Source organism: Phoenix dactylifera, unplaced genomic scaffold (genome assembly GCF_009389715.1).
Source record: "Phoenix dactylifera cultivar Barhee BC4 unplaced genomic scaffold, palm_55x_up_171113_PBpolish2nd_filt_p 000245F, whole genome shotgun sequence".
NCBI lineage: Eukaryota > Viridiplantae > Streptophyta > Magnoliopsida > Arecales > Arecaceae > Phoenix > Phoenix dactylifera.
The window spans coordinates 681,082-705,674 of record NW_024067741.1 but is presented as its reverse complement, the minus strand read 5'-3'; the positions used below and the strand labels follow the sequence as shown (position 1 = coordinate 705,674).

General features: G+C 40.9%; 1 protein-coding gene and 1 long non-coding RNA gene across 6 annotated transcripts in view; one reads left to right on the top strand and one right to left on the bottom strand.

Annotated features, from left to right (window-relative positions):
• The window catches only part of LOC113461341, an 81,603-nt gene that overhangs the window by 50,605 nt on the left and 6,405 nt on the right, over positions 1–24,593 (bottom strand). The gene's annotated exons all lie outside the window — the stretch shown is intronic.
• On the top strand, positions 4,738–4,959 carry LOC120105270. The gene is made up of 2 exons (XR_005507669.1): positions 4,738–4,779; positions 4,868–4,959. It is a non-coding gene; the product is annotated as an uncharacterized LOC120105270 (long non-coding RNA).

The window sequence follows — 24,593 nt, the reverse complement described above, 5'->3', positions numbered from 1 at the left end:
CTTGTTGTTTTCACGAGATTACAACGAACTCGGTCGATTTTCACAGGATCACCAACTAGAACCATCCGATTGTTTTTCCGAGTTCACAATCAAACCCAGTTGGTTTTCTTCGGTTCACCAAACACAACCTTACACCGTTGGTTTTTCCTTTGGCTCATCAGCAAACCTTAATCCCTTGATTCAATCCCTTGATTGAATCAAGTTACAAGATATTTAAAAAAAGAGTTTAAAACAAATACAAGCTTCTTAAACAAGCAGATATAACAATGTAAACAAATAGAGTAAAGAGAAGAAGCCCTCAACCAAGTTTTGCAAATGAAGGAACTCGGCTTCTTCTTTACTTGACCCTCTTCTGATTTCGCACGAGGTAAAGGATCACTGAGGCAGCACACAGTTGGAGAGGAAGCCTTGGAATTCACTCAGATGCTCTTCTTCTCTCTCTTTTGCTTTGAATGGCCCTTTTGTGCTTTTGGGAGATTTCTCTTGAAATCTCTTTGAAAATTTTTTTCTATGTGTTCTCTCCCACTTCCTTAACTTCTCTCCTAGCTCTTTCCTTGATTTTATAGCTTTGGATGGCGTGGAAACAAAGATCTAGCCGTTAGAGACAAAAATAAAGCCGTTGGAGTTGAGAAAAAACTAGCTGTTATGCCTCCCAGCGTGTTCGAGTCGACTCGGCTGAAGCAGGAGTCGACTCAGCTGAAGCAGGAGTCGACTCATGAATAAGAGTCTGCCGGCACTGTAGCTGGAAGTCGACTCGGCTGTAGCTGGAGTCGACTCGAGCACTGTAGCGCTGAAAATCAACTCTCTATCTTTTTATCTGTTCTCAGTCGGAGTCGACTCGTAGAGTTCCGGAGTCGACTCGAGCACTGTTCCTTGAAACTTCATAGTGCTAGAGTCGACTCTGAACTTCCAGAAGTCGACTCGAGAACTATTCTTTTGAATCTTTCTTTGAATTTGCTCCTCCAACTTGAATCCTTTGAACTTGAAACTTGGATCAATGAAGTATAGTTTTCTTTCAACGTTTTGAGAGCTTTTGAGGTTTTCTTCTATACTTCCAACTTGTTATATTTCTTGCAAAATAAATATCTTTCTTCTTGCAACACAAATATTAGTAATTATACTTCAAGATTTTGTGATTATCAAAATCAATCTTTGGGTCAGCAACTTTTTACTTAAATATTTTTGCATCATCAAAATCAAACCTTTTGGGTTAATATCAACCCTTTCAGATGTCAACCCCAGGAAGCAAGAGTTGACCCCTGAAGTGCAGGAGTCGACTCGTGGAAAGCCATAGGCGAGAAAATAGATTCATGCTTTTTTGGGGCCTATTAGGAGCCAACCCCTGCAGACTAAAAGCAGATACCTGGGGACTCAAAGCCAACCCCTAAAGAGCAGGAATGGACCCCTCTATTATGGTAGCATAATAATGGCTAGTTTTTAGCATGAGTAGTCTGTATATATTGCTTCCCAACCACTTTCCGAAGGGCTCTAACAATCAAATCCATTTTGCAACAGCTTTCCATCATGTAAATGGCTTCTAAAATAAAGAGAAGATAAGGATATTGAAGAGTTATTGAAAGAAACAAAGGTTTTGAATTGAAGAACATTGAATACAAGTGCACCAAGCCTCTAAAGAGCATTCCTTCCCAAATCCTAGCGGGAAGAAAGTTCAAAGGAACATTTGAGACTTCCCTCCACTTCCAAAGGAGCACCAAAGAGGATATATTCAGTTCACTTCAAGTAGCTTTTGTATTGTGAACATTTTTTATTCTCTCTCTTTGTATATGGTATGTTAAGTTTCAAGAAAATTTGAAAGTTGGGGAAAGGCTTGACCGTGCCTTGAAACAAGTCGATTGTACTAGCTTGGGGATAAGCTAAGGCTTATTTGTTGGTGAGGAACCGACAATGGTTGTAATCAAGGAAAGCCGTACCGGTCCGTACCGGCCGGTACGGGCCGGTACAAACCGGTCCGGTGCTTGACCGGTACCGGAGAGCGATGAAAACCGGTATATCCGGTTTTCATCTGTGTACCGGCCGGTACGGGGTACCGGCCGGTACGGGGTCCGTACCGGCCGGTTCGCACCGGTACGGGTGGTTTTTTTTTTTTTTTACGAAACCACAGCTTCGCGCTGTGGTTTCCGCGCGTGGTTTTAAGGGAGAAGTGGCCCGTGGGCCACTTCTTTCAATTTTTTTTTTTTTTTTTGGGGGGAACCACAGCGAGGCGCTGTGGTTCCCAAAACCACCGCGGCGCGTGGTTTCAAAAACCACGCGCCGCGCGTGGTTTTAAGAAGGAAGTGGCCAACCGGCCACTTCTTTCAAAGAAAAAAAAAATAAAAAATTGCTGTGGCCGACAGGCCACAGCTTTCTCCCTTTTTTTAATGGGAAAAGGAGTGGCCTCGGCCACTCCTTCCCATTAAAAACCAAGAAAGTGGCCGACCGGCCACTTCTTTCCGTACCAATTTAACGATATTAAGCTGGAATTTTCTGTTAATCTGGGATTAACAGCACGATCTTAAGCCTCTCGTTCGGTTATAAAAACCGAACGAGGCTCACTTCTTTCCCAAACAATTTGAGGTTGAGACTTGAGAGGTTCTAGTTAAGGTGCGGAGACGGAAAGATTTGAGAGATAGCGAGGAGGAGGTCCTGCCCAAAAAATCCAGCGGAGACTATTTAAGGTGCGGTTTTTTTATCCTATATTATTTCATTAATTTTGTTAATAATTTACTTAAAAAAAATAGTTTATAAATTACTTAAATAATAAGATAATGCAAAAATTTACTTTATTAGCTTAATTTTTTGATAAGTTGTCCTTTTATGATAGAAATGGAGCCATCAAGAAAAACGAACCCTGCAAAGCGTGATATTGGCTGGTCTTATGGGCGAAGACTTGGAAGTGAGGGGCAACGACACCAGTTTCAATGCAAGTTTTGCGACAAAGTTTTCAAGGGAGGAGGGGTAACCAGGTTGAAGCAACACTTAGCCGGAAATTCCGGTGAGGTTGCTACGTGCCGAAATTGTCCTAACGAGATTCGTGTGCTGATGAGGCAGAATCTTGCTGAGGCCAAAGAAGCGAAGGAGATGGCTTCCAAGAAGAGGGCGGAGGTCGATTGCCAAGCGGCAGAGCCACCTTCCTATCACTCTAGGGAGCCAGAGGAGGTCGAGGATCTAGATGAGGAGGAGGCAGATATTCAGGCGGCCATGCATGCAAGCCTGGATGATCAGTGGCAGCAGGAGGAGGTGGCCAGGCATAGGGCTCGATTTGGGCCCTCTGCATACGAGTCGGGCGGCGGTTCTCGAAGCACTAGACAAGATCCAGAGTTCTTGAGGACAACTTCAGTAAGGGAGGGCGTCGGCAAAGAACGTGGCCGGATTGCATCTATGCTGGGTGGTTTTGGTAGCTGAAAGAAGTCATCTAGAGGAGTTGCAGAAGGAGCGACAATTCATGATGTAGATCCGCATGCTCTCCCCAGTAGAGAGTCAAGGCAGCAGAGGGTAGACACAATATGGATGAAGGATAAGAAGAAAACTATGTGGCGAGCTATTGGATCCTGGTTTCACTTCAGCCACATCCCAGCGAATGTGGCAGACAATACATACTACAGGTCTGCCATTGCCGCCATACAAGCTGCCGGTCCCGGTGTAGCTCCTCCAGGCCCGAAGGATATATACGGTGAGCTTCTTGACAACAATAAGGAGCTGGAGAATTGGATTGACTCCTACAAGAGCAAGTGGCCCATATATGGACTAACCATCATGTGCGATGGTTGGACCGGTCCGACCAGGCGGAGCATCATCAACTTCCTGACATACTGTGATGCTAAGACCTTCTTCCACAAGTCGATTGATGCTTCGGCTTCTGTGCACAACACCTCGTACATGCTGAAACTTATGGAGGATGTGATTGATCTGGTAGGAGAGGAGAATGTCGTGCAGGTCGTCACTGATAATGGGCCGCAATATAAGGCTGCCGGGCAAGTCTTGATGGAGCGGCGGCCACATATTTTCTGGACCCCATGTGCTGCACATTGTATCGATCTTATGTTGATGGACATTGGAAAGATCCGTAGGGTGCAACAAACGGTGGAGACAGCTCAACGCATTACGAGGTATATTTATAACCATAACTGGGTTCTTTCATTGATGAGAAAGTATGCAGGGGGAGAGATTCTGAGATCAGGAGTCACACGGTTTGCTACCAACTTCATCGCACTTGATAGCATACTCGAGAAGAGAGGAGCCCTACGTCAGATGTTTGCCAGTCCGGAGTGGTATGATAGTAGATATTCTTATGCCGGCACTGAAGGGAGCAAGATAGAAGACTTGGTGACGAGACAGCCATTCTGGCAGCGGGCTACTACAATAGTCAAGGCTATCAAACCATTATATGAAGTGCTGCGGGCCGTAGATAGCGAGATCTACCCCCAGATGGGGTTTTTGTATCACATGATGGTCAAGGCAAAGGATCAGATTATGGAGGCAGATCCAGCACATGGCCGGTCATACATCAACATCATTGAGCAACGGTGGGGAGCGCAAATGGGTACGGAATTACATCTAGCAGGTAAACTAAGATATAATTATAGTGACAATTATAGTGATGGATATAATTATATAATTATGCTAAGATAGTCTCGTATATGTGCAGCATACTACCTAAACCCCCGGTTTCAGTACAGCATAGATGGAATTGGTATGGATGAAACACTTCTGGATGCTTTGCGTAATGTGATTTACAAGATGGAGGCAGATCCAGAAAAAGCGGCCCTATGTCTTGAAGAGGTAATTATGATTTAGTAATTACTAGCATGTGTAAGTATATCAGCATCTTCAATTATTAACATGGTTTTCTTATGCTTATTTTTCACAGAGCAAATTATTTAGAGAGGGCAGCTACAGTTTTGGCCAACGAGCGGCTGTCGTCAGCAAACACAATATGAATCCAGGTACGTGACACATCAGCAAAACATTCACCTGGTGTTACTTAGTTACTATTATGGAACTATCATATATGTAATCTTCATAAATATTTTTGCAGCTGAATGGTGGGTGCATTTTGGCGGATCCGCGAGAAATCTAAAGCGGATAGCTATCCGGATCCTCTCCCAAACAGTCTCCTCTAGTGGATGTGAGCGCAATTGGTCCACCTTCGCCCTTATCCACAGCAAACAAAGAAACCGTTTGACGCAAAAGCGCCTCAACGACCTTGTTTATGTGCATTACAATTTGCGGTTGAGGCTAAAGTGCATCCAGGAGGAAGTGGAGCTCAAGTATACAGATCCGATTTACGGGTCCTTCACCGCTGATGACGATGATCCACTACTCGGCTGGCTTGTAGGCCAGCAGCAGGAGCCCGATCTTGACGAGCCAGAATCGCCTCCACGACCAGCTATCTTCATAGCCACCGAAGCTGGGGTCGATCCAGAGCAATGGGCTGAGCGCAATATTCCACGCACTCCCAGAGCTGATCAGCCGCAGGCACAGGGGAGCCAGACAGAGAGGGCCAGGAAAGGAAAACAAAGAATCCCAATGGAGAGTGTCGAGGAAGAGACTTGGACTAGTAGCGATGAAGGTTCTGGTGGTGATGGATCTTCTAGCCATGGAGGGAGCGGAGGACAGTATGGTACTCATGAGACACAGACGGAGGGTGGTCTTTATTTCACCGGTGAGTCCCAATTTATGGGTGCTACACAGGATACGGACCACGGTCGACCACCTGATAGAGATCGTGAGGATATTATTGGATATAGAAGACGGGCTCCTCGAGGTCGTTCAGGAAGACAGGATACGACTGCAGATCCGAGGACATACGGATACGGATTCTATTATCCACAGCCTCAGCCTGACGAATACGGATATGGTGCATTGGATTTTGCTTCCGCCATATTTGGATGGGCCCCTACACAATCAGAGGACACCTCTCAGAGCCAGAGTGTGAGCGAGAGATCCGACAGTTCTTATAACCTGGCGCGTGTTCCTTCTGATTGGGTTGATTTGCCTCCTCCTGATTATACTTATGATCCAGATATCTACGAGAGCCATCGGCACTCGTCCCGATTTTAGATATCCTAGAGTACTTTAAATGTATGTAAATGATTGTATCTTAATTCGAAGATATTTTATGTGTATAATTTTATCATTTCGAACGGGAGGAAAACATAACATGCAATCATGCATCATATATGTTTCAAATTTCAACCCTAAATTTAAATATGAAAATATCAAAACTCATGAAAAAAGTAATAAAAAAATATCAATTTTCATTTAATTTAAGATCCAACAGAGACAACATTAAAAAAAAAAAAGTCTGGCTCGCGGAGCCCGGCCGGTACCGTACCGGTCCGGCCGGCGACCGGTACGCCGGACCGGACCGGTACGGCGGACCTTGGTTGTAATCGTTGTTAAACAATTAGTAGATTAAAAATTTCCAAAAAGAGTGTTTCACTGATTTCTGTTACTTGTAAATCTCTATATATTGAACTGAGATACAAGCGAATTGTAATCAAGCCAAACAATTCAAAACTGTGTCTCTTCCTTTTATGCTTGTTTCTTTCTTGGTATCAGAGCCCTCAGAGGCAAATGCCTAATCCTTGTCAATATGCTTCTGCACCAAAACATTAAAACACAAGTCCAATGGCCTCACTCGAATCTACCAACCTACCAAATCCATCCATTCAGACAAATTCTCAACCTGTCTCACAAATTGGTCGGCTCCAATTATCTACCATGGAGCGTCCAATTCCTTGTCTTTCTGAGGAGCCACGATCTTGTTGGCATCATGGATGGAGCTGATCCTGCTCCAGCAAGAACTCTTCCAGATGGAACATCAAACCCAGCTTACGTAGTGTGGTTCAAGAAAGACACATGTGTCTTAAGTTGGTTACTGGCTTCAATTATAGAAAAGCTAGTATCTACTGTCGATGGTATGAAGACATCCAAACAGGTTTGGGACTCCCTTCAAACTAGATTTTTCTCTACATCTAGGTCTTCAATTGCTCTCCTCAAGAGACAATTGCAGACCATTACTCAGGAAAATCGATCTTGTGCTGATTTTCTTAAAGAAGCAAAAGGACTTACTGATCAACTTTCAGCCGCTAGAAAACCTGTTGATGATCAGGATCTGATCAGTTTCCTCCTTGGTGGATTGAAATCCAATGTCACTCCATTTATAACTTCATTCAATTTTGCGTGTTGTGAAAAGGAATTTAGCATTGATGATTTTCAGGCTGAGTTATTGAGCTTCGAGACCCTCTTGATACTCAAAACCCTCAAGCCTCGGATAATCATTTTGCTTTTGCAGCTACAAAGACTAAAGGACAGCAGTTCATGAAGAAACCAAAGCCTCATAACAACCTTCCCAAGTTTCAACAGCAACCTGCACCTAATCAAAATTGTGGTTCTAACAATGCTACTAGTGCTACTCATCCAATCCAGGCCAACAATGATAGACCAGTTTGCCAAATCTGTGGCAAGCATGAACACACTACACTAGATTGTTATCACCATTTTGATTTTTCTTTTCAAGGTTACCACCAGCTGATCTTGCAGCCATAGCAGCAGAGGCCAACAACACTTACGATCAAGAAGTTTGGTATGCTAATAGTGGGGCAAATGCTCATATCACCGCCAATGCTGCAAATTTGACAAACCAGCAGCCCTACGAAGGTCAAGATACTATCATAGTGGGCAATAGCTCAGGTTTAGTGATTCAAAACACTGGATCAACTTCCATAAATATTGGCAAATCGTCCTTTAATCTTAAAAACATCCTTCACTGCCCAAGTGCTTCCACCAATCTTTTATCTATTAATAAATTTTGTCTTGATAATGATTGTTGCTTTATACTGACTGGGATCGATTTTTGTGTAAAGGAGAACAAGACAGGGCGACTATTGCTCCACGGGCTGGTTGAGAATGGCCTTTATCCGTTTGTTGGACACAAGAATGCTTCAAATAAACTTTGATGTCTCATTGCAAAGCTGGGAATAAAGACTACATTGGATCACTGGCATGATAGGTTAGGACACCCTTCAAAATCAACTTTAGATAATTTACTTAATTATTTGGCGGTTAAGGAATCTGCCAATAAGTTAAGTTTTTGTAAGTCCTGACAACTAGGGAAAGCTAAATGCCTACCCTTTAGTGATTCCACATGGCAATCTATAAGACCTTTAGCTCTCATCCATTTTGATGTCTGGATATCCCTAATAACCTCGGTTGGTGGTTGCCACTATTATGTTTTATTGTCGATGATTTTAGCAGATTCACATGGATGTATCTCATGCCTTATAAATCTGATGTATTTTCTATCTTTCAAAAATATAAAGCTCTTATCGAAAATTTATTTTCTTGTAAGATTCAGCAATTACAATCAGATAACAGTGGAGAATATTTGTCAAATGAATTTAAAGAATTTTTATCAATGCATGGGATACTTCATCGTTTAACTTATTCACATACCTCTCAGCAAAAAGGCATTGCTGAGAGAAAACATCGACATATTCAAGAAATGAGTTTATCTCTTTTAGCAAAAGCACACCTACTGAATAGTTACTAGGTTGATGCCTTCATAACATCAGTATTTTTAATAAACCATTTACCTACGAGAATCCTCAATAATTTATCTCCATATTTTGTTCTTCACAAAAAGATGCTGAATTATTCTGATCTTAGAATCTTTGGGTGTTCCTGTTATCCATTTTTAAGACCCTATGAAAACCACAAATTATCTTTTCGAAGCAAGCAATGTGTGTTTCTAGGATATGCCAGCCAACAAAAAGGATATAGATGCTTAGACTTGGACACAGGAAGAGTGTATGTGTCGAGACATGTAGTATTTAATGAAGACTCTTTTCCTACAATGGATAAACGCTCAAGCTCATCAGTCGAAATGAGTGATATGTCACCAGGTATGTCTCTTATACAAATTTTAGTTCTTTTATTGTCAAATATGCAAAGTAATTCTTATGAAGATATCCTTGTGCACCAGAATTCTGATAACCGATCAGAAACCATTCCACATATGCCTCTTCCTATTTTACAGGAATCTACACTGCATAATTTTGGAGATAACAGTATATCTCCATCACATGCAGGAATACTAGTTCCTGAGTCCAACTAAACTCCAACCTCACAGTCACTTGCCCTGTTTGAGTTGAACCCACTTGTTCTGATTCCATTCACTCAGCCAACGACAGAAACCACAACAACTTCCACTACCCATTGAGAATTCATAACTCGGTCCAAAAATGAAAATTCTAAACCAAAACAATATTCTGATTATAAGACCTTTTATGCTACTCGATATCCTCTCAGAGTCCTGTCTAGTATTGTTCCTGAAATGTGCCATCTTGCTACACACAGGCAGTGTCAAAACTGGAGTGGAGTACTGCTATGGGGCGTGAATTTGATGCATTGATGGAGAATGGAATGTGGTCCCTCTATCCAAGACCATCAAATAAATATGTTGTGAGGAATAAATGGGTGTATAAAATCAAGCAGAATCCATATGGTAACATTGAACGCTACAAAGCAAGGTTAGTAGCAAAAGGATTTGATCAACGTTCTGGCATAGATTACTATGAAACGTTCTCTCCAGTTGTGAAACCAGGTGTTAGCACTTGCAGTGACTTTCAGTTGGAATATAAGGTAGTTAGATGTTTCCAATGCCTTCTTGCATGGTGTCCTAGACGAAGAAATTTACATGGAACAGCCCCATGGTTTCATAGATGAAAATAATCTAGATTTTGTCTGTCGCCTCCACAAGTCACTCTACGGGCTCAAACAAGCCCCTAGAGCTTGGTTTCGCAGGCTTTTCCAGCAGTTTCTTGATTTTGGATTTTCTAAATCCAAAGTTGACTATTCCTTATTCATCTATTGTACTGACAAATTAAAAATGTTTGTGTTGGTATATGTAGATGACATCATTATAACAGGTTCAGACAAAGAGGCAATTCTCAAGTTTATTGAACAGTTGAAGTCGAGTTTTCACATCAAGGACCTGGGAGAGTTGAGCTATTTTCTCGATGTTCGGGCATCCAAAGACACCTTGGGTCTGCACTTAAGGCAAGCACAATACATTACTGATTTGCTGGAAAGTACCAAAATGATTGGTGCCAAACCATTGGCTTGTCCTATCATATCTGGTACGAAATTATCGTCTCAACAAGGTGAATTGCTTCTTGATCTGACCAAGTACAGATGTGTTGTTGGAGCTCTTCAATATTGCACAATTTCTAGACCAGATATATCCTATGTCGTAAACCAATTGTGTCAGTTTATGCATAGTCCAAGGGAACCTCATTGGGTTGCTATCAAGAGAGTGCTCCACCATTTAAAAGGGACGGTTGATTTTGGTCTTCATTATTCACCATCTACTATTACTTTGAATGCATTTTGTAATTCTGACTGGGCTGGAAATCCAGATGATAGAAAAAGCACAAGTGGATATGGTATTATTCTTGGCAGGAACCTTATCTCCTAAAGTGCAAAAAAGCAAGGGATTGTGTCTAGATCAAGTACAAAGTTGAATACAGAAGCATGGCCTTGGCAACTGCAGAGATGTATTGGATTCGCATGTTACTAAAAGAATTACAGGTTATTTTAGCCTCTTCACCAATCTTATGTGTGATAATGTTGGAGCCATTACATTGGCCTCAAATCCAGTTTTTCATGCAAAAACAAAACATATAGAAGTCGATTACCATCTCATTAGGGAGAAGATGGTTAATCGTGATATTCAGGTGAAGCATATATCCACACATGATCAGGTTGCTGACATATTCACAAAAGGTCATGCAACAGCTCAGTTTCAGTTTTTGCGTCACAAACTAATGGTGTATGCCCTCCCCATCAGTTTGCAGGAGGGTATATTATTAGAGTATCACAAGACCCAGTCAGGGAGCAGTGCAAAAATTATGCAGAAAAATCTCAATCAGTTTTGACATCTCAATCAGTTTGACAGATTCAAACTCTTCCTAACGTCTGTAACAAATGTAGCTATTGTAAATCCTAGCTGTACTCCTTTAGATACTGAATTTTGTTATGTTTGTGATACTTATGCTTGTTCTTATTGTTTGCATTCTTCAATCATTGCTTTAGTTGCACTTACTCTTCATCTCTCCTCATAGACATGTTACAAAGTTGTTTTCCAGTTTACACACTTGAAAAATTTTGAAAAGCCTAATTCACCGCCGCCACAACACCCCCCCCCCCCCCCCCCCCCCCCGGGTTTCTTATCTAGGCATCACCCGTAGACTAGCTTACCAAACTGATGTATGGAACTAAAGTGCTGAGATCATTCATAGACATCGTGTTGGGCAAGCAAGGGGAGTTGTCTGAGCTGGTTAGGATCTGAGATGTTCAGGTAGGAGCAGAGCGAGTCGGAAGAGTGCGCTGCAGAATTTGAATTGAAAAAGCTGAAGAACAAATTTAATTTTCAAATTGAAGATTTTAATTTCAAAGATAAAGAATATTATAAATATTTGGATCAAAGAACTTATGCTACTCATGAGGATCTCGAGTTTGAACGTTGGCTGCCGCAGTGGGAGTATGATTTATCGCTTTTATGATATAAAAGATTAATGGCTGATTACGACAAGTTACAAAAGGAGGTCATCAAGTATAAAAAATGTTTCATCCAGACTTGAAATCATCAGTTTTCAAGAATACCCTACACAATCGTTTGACCAGCTTTTTGTCTATTGGCCTTCACAATACCTATGAGAATCCCTGATCCTTTCTAATGTTTTGTTACCTTGGTTTTTGTTGGAAGAAGTAGTGTTCTTGACTTTTGTGTCCCCTATAAATACTTCGCGATGTATTTTGGTTTTCTTAATGTGAATGCAGGAAATTATATGATTTTACGGGCCTTTTCAGATTTTTAATTAGCTTGGTCCTTTTTTCTCTTTTAAGTGTAGATTTTTCTCTTCCTAGAAAGATAAGATGGATCCAGTAGAAAGCGAGTAGGCAAAATAGAATAGTAAGGATGAATATAGTTGCAGAACAAAGAACTTGAAGATTATCAAAAAAGAAGGATTGTTCAAGAAGCATGGCTAGGAATTCCATTCATGTGGTCAACCATTAAGGAAAGCTAAACACCATTGCCTATGAATGCTCTGCAAACGCTAATCAAAATCAATTGTCTGATGCTAAATGGAATGCAAGCTTAACAATATGTAGACCTGATAATTTACCAAGTATTATTTTGGAGGGAGAAGATGCGTGATCAATTATGGAAAGTGTTACTTCTAGAGGATACGTCGCATCAATAATTGATCAAAGTATAATTTGTTTCTTGGAAATAAATGCTTGGTTCAACCATTTTATAATGTTCATTAATATTGGATTTTCTTAATGTGCAAAAGGGACACAATTCAAGAGCCAGATTTTATTGCAAACTTGGCTGGTTGGCAATTGTTTAGTCAAGAAGGCTCCAGCACTTTTGGCTATAAAAAATCAAGGTTTTTTTTTTATAATGTCCGAGCTTTTTGCTGTGATACTGTCCAATGCTAGGACATTATGGAAAAAAGAAGTTATCATCTTTTTTAAAGGAAACTTTAGGGACCCATTAAATCTTGCATCACCTGAATATGAATGCCAGTATTGTGGAGCTTTATTTTGGTATGAACAAGGTATCCATAAATCACGTAATACAACTAGACAAGCATTCACTTTATGTTGCCAAGAAGGAAGAGTAGGCTTTCCGTTGTAATAACAGACTCTTAACTTTTTTGGATAGTTTGTTTGATTTTAATGGAGGGAGAAGAGCTTAAAAATTTTGAGAAAAATATCAGAGTTTACAACACAATGTTTGCATTCACATCGATAGGTGCTAAAATCGATAATGAGATCAATAATAAGTTAGGTCCATATGTATTTTGTATTAACGGATAGGATCATCATAGGATGGATTTGCTGCTACCAGCTAATGGATAGAAGCCTAGATTCACTTAGTCATATATATATGATATAAAAAATGAGGTTAGCAATTGTTGATCCAAAAGGTTTGATTTTGATGATATAAAATATTTGAGTAGAAAGATTACTGATAGTATTTTTTTGGAGTATTTAAGATTGCATATAGAAAGCAAAGATAATCCCAAAATGATTCAAATATATATAGAAGAATGCAACCTAAAATGCTTAAGATGGAAAGGATGTAATAAGATTTTATGAACTATATAAAATGAGTTGACCCCAAGTCATAAGGAGTCAACCTCTAAACGCCCATAGGCTTAGATGGAAGATGTTATTTTTGAAGGAATTCAAGAGTCGACCCTAGAGGTATACAAGTCGATTGCAGTACAATGGAGCAGACTAGCAGACTTTCACGAGTCGATCTCTGAACCAATCGAGTCAAACCTAGAACAATTTTAGGCGAAAGACGAAAAGGAGTAAAAATTAGCCACTCTACGAGTCGACCCAAATAGATTACGACTCAACCCTTACCGAGCATGAGTCGACCCCAAAATAAGCCAAGTTGATCCCATATTGGCATTAGACAAAAGACAAAAAGTAATAAAACATAGCCCTTTTGTGAGTTGACCCAAGCAGATCACAACTCGACCCCTGCCAACCATAAGTCAACCCCAAGACAAGTTGAATCAACCCTAGAATGGCTACAAGCAAAAGATAGAATGCAATAAAAATGAGCACTTTTTTGAGTCAACATGAGAAAAAAAAAATTCAACTTCAGAAGATCACGAGTCAACCCTTGAAGATGTCGAGATGACCCCTCTGCATCTGACAACAGTAATGGCTAGTTCTCTAGCAAACTCAGAATAGCTCTATTCACTCCCAACGCTATTTTTTCCCATCCAATGGGTATAAACAATCTTCTAACTACTTTTGATCAAGATATAAATGGATTGGAACACCCGCGGAATTCAACCAAGAGCATAGAAGCCTAAATTCACTAAGTCGTACGTATATGATACACAAAATGAGGTTAGCAATTGTTGACACAAAAGATTTGATTTTAACGATACAAAATATTTGAGTGAAAAAATTACTAATAATATTTTTTAGGGATATTTAAGATTGTATATAGAATGTAAAGATGTCAACCCTAAAGGATGAATTTTGATGATTACAAAACACTTGAGATAATATTGTGTACTAATGATTGTTGGCTTAATTGTGAAGTTCTATAAATTAAGCAAAATCAGAAGAAATGAAGCACTGCAAAATCATTATTTCTTAACAAATACTTTATTGGATATGTTCTAAAAATAAAATGATCTTAATCCAATCCATGGATATCAAAGATGAAGTTTTAAGTTTTCTGTTTGAGAAATCTGAGTCGACCCCTAAGCAAAAAGGACAAGTTTGAGTTGACTCTGGCACGTTTTCTTCAAGTGGCATAGTCAATGAGTCGACCTCTGCAAAACATGAGTCGACCTTTGTGTAGTTCAAATTAAATAGAGAGCTTTTACCGCCTGAGATAAAGTTTGAAGAGTCGACCCTTGTTCCAATGAGTCGATCCCCGAAATTGAAGAGTCGACCATTGCGTTTGAAGAGTCGACCCCAATTCGAGCTTAGCCTCGCCAGAAAAATTATTGGATGAGTCGACCCTTGCGTTTAAAGAGGCGACTCCTGAAGAAAATGAGTTGACCCTTAAGGTTAAAGAGTCGACCCTTTGAAGTTACAACAGCAAGAGCCGTCTCAATATCTTGAAGTGCTGACCCAGTATAAACATGAGTCGACCCCTGAGTTACATGAGTCGACCCCTGTACTGTTGGGACCACAACGAAAAGCTTGTAACAACTTGTCTTCTTCTGTAACAGAAAAGATTTCCATCAGAACGAAAAGAAAGAAATTCAAATCTCTCTGATGAACTCGTCTATAAATTAAAGGGAACCTCAGAAAGGAAAGACAACGAGGAAAGAAACATAATCAAAGAGAAAAGACCACAATAATAAAAAAAAAAGAGAAGAAAAAGAGCTGAAAAGTTCATCATCCTCACCCGACATTCTTCAGAAATTTTTTTTTGTGAGAAAATCAGTTGAAGCTTCTCATTGCATCAAGAAGAGCTGGTGTCCAAGCATTGGAACATTCTTCCACAACCAACTTCCGTTAGATGTATGCTCTAGAAGCCAATCTGGCTGACACATTATTAATTCTAGGATATAATTTTGTACTTGACTTTATTATTATTGAATAATAAATAGGCATTGTTGCCCAGATAGACAACCCAAGAGGGGGGGTGAATTGGGTTTTACACTAATTTTGCAATTAAAACGTTTGTGGATAACTAATTAATTCTTTTTGCAGGTTAATTACTTAGATGCTGTGTGCAGTGAATGAAAAGAAAGTGCAAATAATAAGACAATCACAAACACAAGGATTTTATAGTGGTTCGGAGCTAACCCTTGCTCCTACGTCCACTCCCCAAGTCTCACTTCGGAATTCACTATAACCCCTCGGATTACAGCCGGTTGTTTTGCAAGCTCACAACCCAACTTGTTGTTTTACGAGGTCACAACGAACTCGGTCGGTTTTCCCAGGCTCACCGACTAGAACCACCCCGATTGTTTTTCCGGGATCACAATCGAACCCTTACACGTTGGTTTCAACCTAGGCTCACCAACAAACCTATATACCCTTGATTCAATCCCCTGATTGAATCAAGTAAGAACCAAATGGAAAGAACAAAGACAAACAGAAAAATAGAGCTTCTAAAAAGCAGATATACAGCGATATATATAAGAGAAAAGTTAAGAGCCCTCAAACACGTTTGAGATGAAGTAGAGAAGGGCTTCTTGAACTTTGGGTCTCCTCTTGAATGTCTGGATGACTTGGAGGCGGGAGGAGACTTCTTTAATGCTGGGAAGAGTTGGTTGACTGGAGTTAATGGCCCTCTTCCTTCTTTTCCGTTGAAATCAGTTTGCAGATGAAGGATTCTTGTTTTCTTTGAGTGGAATGTTACTTCTCTGCTTTGCTACAGTCCTCTGTGGTTATTTAAGCCATTCCCCACGGAAACTAGCCGTTAGACACACTTTACTAGCCGTTCTGCACATTCTGCACATCCTGACAATGTGTCCGTTGGGGTCGGAGTCGACTCGCGCGATCTGAAGTCGACTCGGCTGTAGCAGGAGTCGACTCATGCTTTTCTGGAGTCGGCTCGGCAACTGTTCCAGATTTAAATTAAAGTGGTCTTCTCGACTGGGAGTCGACTCGACTTAACCCGGAGTCGACTCGCCAACATCTGGAGCTGACCTTGCACTTTTGGAGTCGGCTCATCCCAAGGAATCCATAGATGTATTCTTCAACTTGGCTCACTCGAGTCGACTCGTGAATTCTGGGAGTCGACTCGTGAATTCTGGGAGTCGACTCGGCGCTCAGAGGCCGAACTCCCGATCTTCTGTCTTTTGGCTCGTGCAGTCTTGGAGTCGACTCGAACTGTTCCGGAGTCGACTCGGCTCTCAGTATCCGAAAAACAGTCTTCTGTCTTTTTGGAGTAGCACCGCCTTGGAGTCGACTCGAGCTGTCTTGGAGTCGACTCGCATCTCAGAGACAACAATACTATCTTCTGTCTTTTTGGGGTCGCGCTGTCTCGGAGTCGACTCGGGCATTGCGGGAGTCGACTCGGATCTCAGTGTCCGAAAACTGCTCTCTGACTTTTGCCTAGTATAACACTGAGAGTCGACTCTAGCTTTCTTTGGAGTCGACCTGCCAACCATCGGAGTCGACTCGCGTTCCTCAGGAGTCGACTCGGCTCTCAGGGTCCGAAAACTGCTCTCTGACTTTTTGTCTGTAACTCCCTGGAGTCGACTCATACTGCTCTGGAGTCGACTCGGCTAGCATCGGAGTCGACTCGCGCTCTTCAGGAGTCGACTCGCTGACAGATTTTGAGTTGTATCTTTCTGCTCGTCTGTCTGTTCTCAGTCGGAGTCGACTCGTAATGTTCCGGAGTCGACTCGAGCCTGTGCCAGTGCTTCTGATATGCTTGGAGGCGACTCGTAATATCCCGGAGTCGACTCGAGTCTCAGACTTTGGTTCATCTTGACTTCTTAACTTATCCAAATTGTCTTGAACCAAATCTAGAGACACTTAACCTTAAATTTACAAGAATATCACTGAAACACTAGATTGAATTCATTAGTAAACATAAGATATACTTAAATGCTTTGAGCTCATCAAAATCAAATAGGGTTATAATCAATCACTCCACAGGCATCTTTTTTATTCATATTTTTTATGTGTCTATGAATCATCCAAGAAATTAATAAGATGATGATACATATTTTCGAGAGTTGAGAATTTGAGCCATGTATCATTGGTGATTAATTTCTAAATGCTCCTGATCAATGGATCATCACGAGGACGGTGATCGATCCGATGAGATCAGTGCACAGATCGCTTTTCTTATGGATGGACGAGACTCGAGTCCACAGTGTAGAGACACTGAAGTGATAGTGCAGGTGCTTGTCAGAAAGAAGAGTCAAAATAGCTTCGTAAGATGGATCATATTTTAAAGAATTAGACTAAATGGTTAGCTATGGTATATGCGGAACCAAGCGTTCATAGCAAAAAATGAGGAGTTGCTAGTATAAGTCAATTAAAAATTACTGAAGTGATATGCACTAAATGGTTGATCATATTTTAATTAGCTTGGTCCTTTTTTCTCTTTTAAGTGTAGATTTTTCTCTTCCTAGAAAGATAAGATGGATCCAGTAGAAAGCGAGTAGGCAAAATAGAATAGTAAGGATGAATATAGTTGCAGAACAAAGAACTTGAAGATTATCAAAAAAGAAGGATTGTTCAAGAAGCATGGCTAGGAATTCCATTCATGTGGTCAACCATTAAGGAAAGCTAAACACCATTGCCTATGAATGCTCTGCAAACGCTAATCAAAATCAATTGTCTGATGCTAAATGGAATGCAAGCTTAACAATATGTAGACCTGATAATTTACCAAGTATTATTTTGGAGGGAGAAGATGCGTGATCAATTATGGAAAGTGTTACTTCTAGAGGATACGTCGCATCAATAATTGATCAAAGTATAATTTGTTTCTTGGAAATAAATGCTTGGTTCAACCATTTTATAATGTTCATTAATATTGGATTTTCTTAATGTGCAAAAGGGACACAATTCAAGAGCCAGATTTTATTGCAAACTTGGCTGGTTGGCAATTGTTTAGTCAAGAAGGCTCCAGCACTTTTGGCTATAAAAAATCAAGGTTTTTTTTTTATAATGTCGAGCTTTTTGCTGTGATACTGTCCAATGCTAGGACATTATGGAAAAAAGAAGTTATCATCTTTTTTAAAGGAAACTTTAGGGACCCATTAAATCTTGCATCACCTGAATATGAATGCCAGTATTGTGGAGCTTTATTTTGGTATGAACAAGGTATCCATAAATCACGAAATACCCAAGCTCATATATCCGACTTCAAAGTTTAATTGGACAATTATGCGGGCGTCCACTGCGAGACCCAGCCTGTGCACAGGGGCGCACGCAGCGGAGACGTGCGCGGACGATGGCCCATGCGCAAAGGCGCGCGTGGATGGGTCAAGCGTGGAGGCCAAGAGAGCGCACGGAGCGCGTAGGCGTCGGCCCACCTGCAGGCCGTGCGCGGGGCACGGAAGGGCGGACGCTGCGGCGTGCGAAAGAGGCGCACGCACCAGGCCTCGGGACGGCATGCGCAGAAGACGCGTGCCCAGACTTGGCCGTGAGCAGGCCGTGCGCAGGAGCGCGCGCGGCCAGGCCGAGCGGAGAAGTGCGCGCGCGGCGCGCGCACACAGTCGGCGGACCGTGCGCGGGCGTGCGCACGGCAGAGCGGCATTAACGCGCGCGGGGCGCGCGCAGAGGAGCTGGACCGCGCGCAGGTGCGCGCGCGGCCAAGTGAGCCAGGGTCGGGCCTTGCGCTAGGGCAGTGCACGGGGTGCACGGCAGGAAGGACGCGAGGGCCCGGCCAAAGATAAAGAAAAGGAGTTCAAAAATTAAGAGAAAACAACATAACAAAGCTAAAGCAATCAATTTCCATGGAGAAATCAAATAAATCTTCAGAAAAAAAAAAAGAGAAAAACAGCGAAGTTTGGATCAAAGAAGACGGGAAGCTTCCCGTGGGCAGGAGCGAGGAGGCAGACGACACCATGACCAAATGAGGCATCAGATGGAAAGGAAAGAGCGTGGAATTGGAGATAGGGTTCGAGCGAGGGTTTCGGTCGGTGCTGCTAGAGATCAACCGCAGAAGAGGAGGGAGGGAGGGAGGGGGAGCGAGAGAGAGAGAGAGAGAGTGGGAGACCGGGTTTCAAAGTCGGACCGAGGGCCGAGTAACGCCGGTTCGAACCGGAACTATGGTTTGGTAATGGGATCCGACCTGATTCGGCCTAGGCCCATTTTAGATACCCCAAGAAGTTTTGGATTGACACAATTCCATTTTAAAAAAGTTCCGCAATCTCGAGGTAGTTCACTAGTACATTTGCACATTCTCTGGTTATGTAATTTATAATTCTCCATAAAATAAGTATACCACGATAATAAGTTATACCTATATAAAATGAATATACGATAATGAAAATACGCCCCTTAACGGAAAAATGTTAAAAAAAAAACCTTTGGCCTCTCCAGGTAAATGTTATAAAACTCAGGTGCTGGTTCTTGATTATTTTTTTGTAAAGACCTAATTCCATCCTGTTTCTCAAACCATTTCCAAGCTGGATAAACCTGAAAATATTGATTAAAAAAAAAGCATCAAAATCCACATTGTAAACTCCAAAGTCACCATTTAACTGCTCCTAAGGCTTGAAGCTAAAATTGTAGGAACAATGTGAGCCAGTTTCATGTGCATTATGTTATATCATGGGCTAGAGAACCAAAGGAAAAAAGAAAACCCACAGTGTAGAAGAGGGATGCAAAGGTTTATTAAATTGACAATCATGAGGTCTCCAATTAGCATTTTCAATTATCATAATGGTTTCAGAGCAAATTATGGGTCAATATTAGGCCACAGAAATTTCTGATATCCATGTTTATGCTCAAACAGCTACAAAAGAAGCAACTTGAGAGTCTAAGGTACTTCTGATGCTGATTTTTTTTTGCCCTAATTTATATTAGAAATTTATTTTAAATTCATCATTATAGTAGGATTACTATGGTAAAGCAACCTGCATCTTTCGTTGCACTTCCTCCTCATCTGCTATAATAACATACTGGTCAATAACTTCATATTTTCTAGTAATTGGCGGAACAAGGCTAGATTTTGTCATACGAGCACCCCATTCACGATCATCAGTGATAGAATCTAAAGAATCATCCATTTTAAAATAGCCATCTCCTTTTATATCCCACATCGCTCCTGAATTCAGGTCCAAGTCACTTTCTGTATCTGAAGCAGAACTCTCACCTTCACCTCTATCATCTTCTTCAGAGAAATCATTTTCATGGTCATCAGATGTCTCACTATCAGACTCATGTTGTGGAACGGCCTAGTAGCTAAGAAACAAAATGGAAGACTTCGTTGCAGTACTCTACTGATTGAAGACTTGGAACTCCTTGAAAATAGGGTTCCCCTGATATACTACTTCCCCTTTTTCGTTATACCAAGGAGTGTTTCGGCGACTCTTCTCAGTGGAAATCGGAGAAAGAACTCAGGAAGAATGCTTAAAATCGAAGACGATCTTTAGCGATTTCGATGGTGAAATTCAAAGAAGAAAGAAAAGGCCTTAAATAGATGATTCCTAGGGTTTGTGGCTGGTTTTTAGATCGCTCTAGAACTCCCAGAGTCCGGCGATAATGGAGGAAGAAGACTCCAGTCGGGAGTCTTCTCCTTCTCCCAATCGCGAGCAACAAGGGCTCGCTTGATCCTCTCAGGCCGGCCCATTAGTCGAAAAAAAATTGGCTATTACATTTCCCCCCTCCCCTTAAGATAATTTCGTTCTTGAAATATGTGTTTAGTCCCACATTAGTTATTCAATGGGTAGATTTTGGGTACTTATACAAGATCAAGGAATCCAAACAATACCTTCTGACTAGCAATTTTGGATGAGATCCTGAATTATTACAAATGGTATTAGAGCAGACCTGGTCTAAAATCTATGTGGACTAGAGGACACTATAGCACAGATTCATTGGGGCTGACCATAGGCCGATCGTGGTGCTTGTGATTAGATTTGAATGGAACTCAAAATAGGGTTCCCCTGATATACTACTTCCCCTTTTTCGTTATACCAAGGAGTGTTTCGGCGACTCTTCTCAGTGGAAATCGGAGAAAGAACTCAGGAAGAATGCTTAAAATCGAAGACGATCTTTAGCGATTTCGATGGTGAAATTCAAAGAAGAAAGAAAAGGCCTTAAATAGATGATTCCTAGGGTTTGTGGCTGGTTTTTAGATCGCTCTAGAACTCCCAGAGTCCGGCGATAATGGAGGAGGAAGAAGACTCCAGTCGGGAGTCTTCTCCTTCTCCCAATCGCGAGCAACAAGGGCTCGCTTGATCCTCTCGGGCCGGCCCATTAGTCGAAAAAAAATTGGCTATTACATTTCCCCCCTCCCCTTAAGATAATTTCGTTCTTGAAATATGTGTTTAGTCCCACATTAGTTATTCAATGGGTAGATTTTGGGTACTTATACAAGATCAAGGAATCCAAACAATACCTTCTGACTAGCAATTTTGGATGAGATCCTGAATTATTACAAATGGTATTAGAGCGGACCTGGTCTAAAATCTATGTGGACTAGAGGACACTATAGCACAGATTCATTGGGGCTGACTATAGGCCGATCGTGGTGCTTGTGATTAGATTTGAATGGATTTGAACCCTTAGCCTGATAAGAACGTCAGGGCTTAAATGAGAGGAGTATGTGAGGATCCGTGCAAGCGTGTATGTTGCTTTACCATAGTATGTTATTACAGCTATAATGATGTAATTTCAACATTCATATTAAAATAAATAAATGGTATATGGACAATTCCACCATAGTATATGCTAGATGGATATATGGAAGTACGTATTCCATGGTATAATTTGATATTTTAAAATTTTCAAATTAAATGTGTAAATAATGTCATGACTTGGTTTCTCATGTACAGGCTGTTTGGCTAGCATATGACCAAGAACGAAATTCTTGAAAAATTTTGCCAACTTGGGGCAGATAGCCTTTATCTCTTGGCTGCTTAGTTCGCCTTCATTCCTTTTGACAAACCTTGTCTCCCTCTCATTTCAGCACATGTACTCTCTTTTTTTTCTTTTTCCCTCTCCTTCCATTATCCAACAAGATGAATCCATGGTCTTTCACCTTCATTCCTTTTGAAAAACCTTCTCTCCCTCTCATTTCAACACATTTACTCTTTTTTTTCTCTTTCCCTCTCCTTCCATTATCCAAACAAGATGAATCCATCGCCTTTCCTTCTCTTTCTCTCACCATTTATATGTCTCCATTCCCTTCTCCATCCACATCTTCCCCCTCTTTTATGGCGGCAGCAGCACCCCACCCCCCCCCCCCCCCCCCCCCCCCGCGCGTACAAGGACAATGCTGCTGCAGCATCAACCCCGCCTTTGCTGTGCCCAAGAAGTAGCACATGCTTTCCAGATCCCCAGTAGAGCTCCTCAATATATTGCTTCAGTTCCCACGCATTTTTCTCCACTGATGCCTGAAGACTTAAATCAAGCAAAATGATCGAATATCTAATATAGCTTCTGTTACTCATATTCATGCAAAGCTGAATTTGTTGGACAGGTTGGATGTGCTAACTAGCTCAGATTCAATGCCGACCAACATAGAGCATAATATGTCTTAGATAATATAACTCTTTACGCCATCGGGCACTCGATAACGTAATTAATTTTGGAATGCAATTTTAGGATATTTGACCGCGATTCTAGAAATTAGGATTTAAAATAAATTTCTAATATAAATTAGGGCAAAAAAAAAAAATCAGCATCAGAAGTACCTTAGACTCTCAAGTTGCTTCTTTTGTAGCTGTTTGAGCATAAACATGGATATCAGAAATTTCTGTGGCCTAATATTGACCCATAATTTGCTCTGAAACCATTATGATAATTGAAAATGCTAACTGGAGACCTCATGATTGTCAATTTAATAAACCTTTGCATCCCTCTTCTACACTTTGGGTTTTCTTTTTTCCTTTGGTTCTCTAACCCATGATATAACATAATGCACATGAAACTGGCTCACATTGTTCCTACAATTTTAGCTTCAAGCCTTAGGAGCAGTTAAATGGTGACTTTGGAGTTTACAATGTGGATTTTGATGCTTTTTTCTTAATCAATATTTTCAGGTTTATCCAGCTTGGAAATGGTTTGAGAAACAGGATGGAATTAGGTCTTTACAAAAAAATAATCAAGAACCAGCACCTGAGTTTTATAACATTTACCTGGAGAGGCCAAAGGTTTTTTTTTTAACATTTTTCCGTTAAGGGGCGTATTTTCATTACCAATCCCATATTCCAGACAGCTGATTGATTTGCCTATTTATATGACAGGGTGACTGTGATGGATATGATTTGGTTGTTGTTGATGCTATGCACAAGGCAAACTATGCAAGCAGAATCTGTCACTCTTGCAGGCCTAACTGTGAAGCAAAGTAAGCTTTCATATGTTAACTTATATGCTGATTCACTTATCTCCATCCCCCCCCCCTCGCTCCCCTCCCTTCACATCAAAAAATAAAATAAAATAAAAAAATCTCCACCCCCCTTCATCTCTCTCTCTCTCTCTCTGTCTGTCTCTCTCTCTGTCTCTGTCTCTGTTTCTCTCGCAAGTTCAGGAGAACAATTGATAAATGTCACATAAATAGGCTATTATTATATGACAACAAAAACACATTTTAAGAACATTTTTAGTCTGGAACTGGCTTAACTTCCATCTCTTATTTGGTATGAGCGATCAGTGTTTTATTTTTGACATCCCCATTGTGTGCGCTTTAGAGAGAGAGAGAGAGAGAGAGAGAGAGATCTGGATTTGTTGCATCTAGCATTTGAGCTACATAATATTCTTACCCAGTTCTGGACAGTCTAAACCAGTTGAATTTAGCAAGTGCCAGAATAGGAGCTGGGTCTTTGCATTTGTATGAACTTTGGTTTTTGATATTCCCCTTTTATTTTACTGTTAGTCTAGCTTATGTGGTTTTCCTGTTAATTGGACACTAGTCAGATCTTAAAAAACCTTAACATTATTTATCATTCTTTCTTTACTTTGGTTTTGTTTTCCTGGTTTTTAGCCCATCTTAATAATTGATTTTGTTATTTTAACAAGTTTGGTGGATTTTTACCCTTTTGTTAGATAAGGATTTTTGTCATTAATAATAAAGATGAGGGCCATGGAAAGAATTGAAGAACTTCATGACTACTCTTATACCAAGATGTGATGGAAAAAGTAAGCATTCTCAAAATCCAAAGTTAACTTAAAAGAGTGGTCCCCTAGTACCTTGCATGAGAAAAATCAAATATCAGTATACTCCCACTGCACCCCCAATACCTCAATAAGAAAAAGCATAAAAAAAATCATTGTGTGTGTGTGTAAGCTCTGCTCTGCCGATGGTAATAGTGTCAACCTCTAAAAAAAATTGTACTAACAGCTCTGCTCACCTACCAATAGCACAGATACAGGGGATAGAGTGAATTATGGGA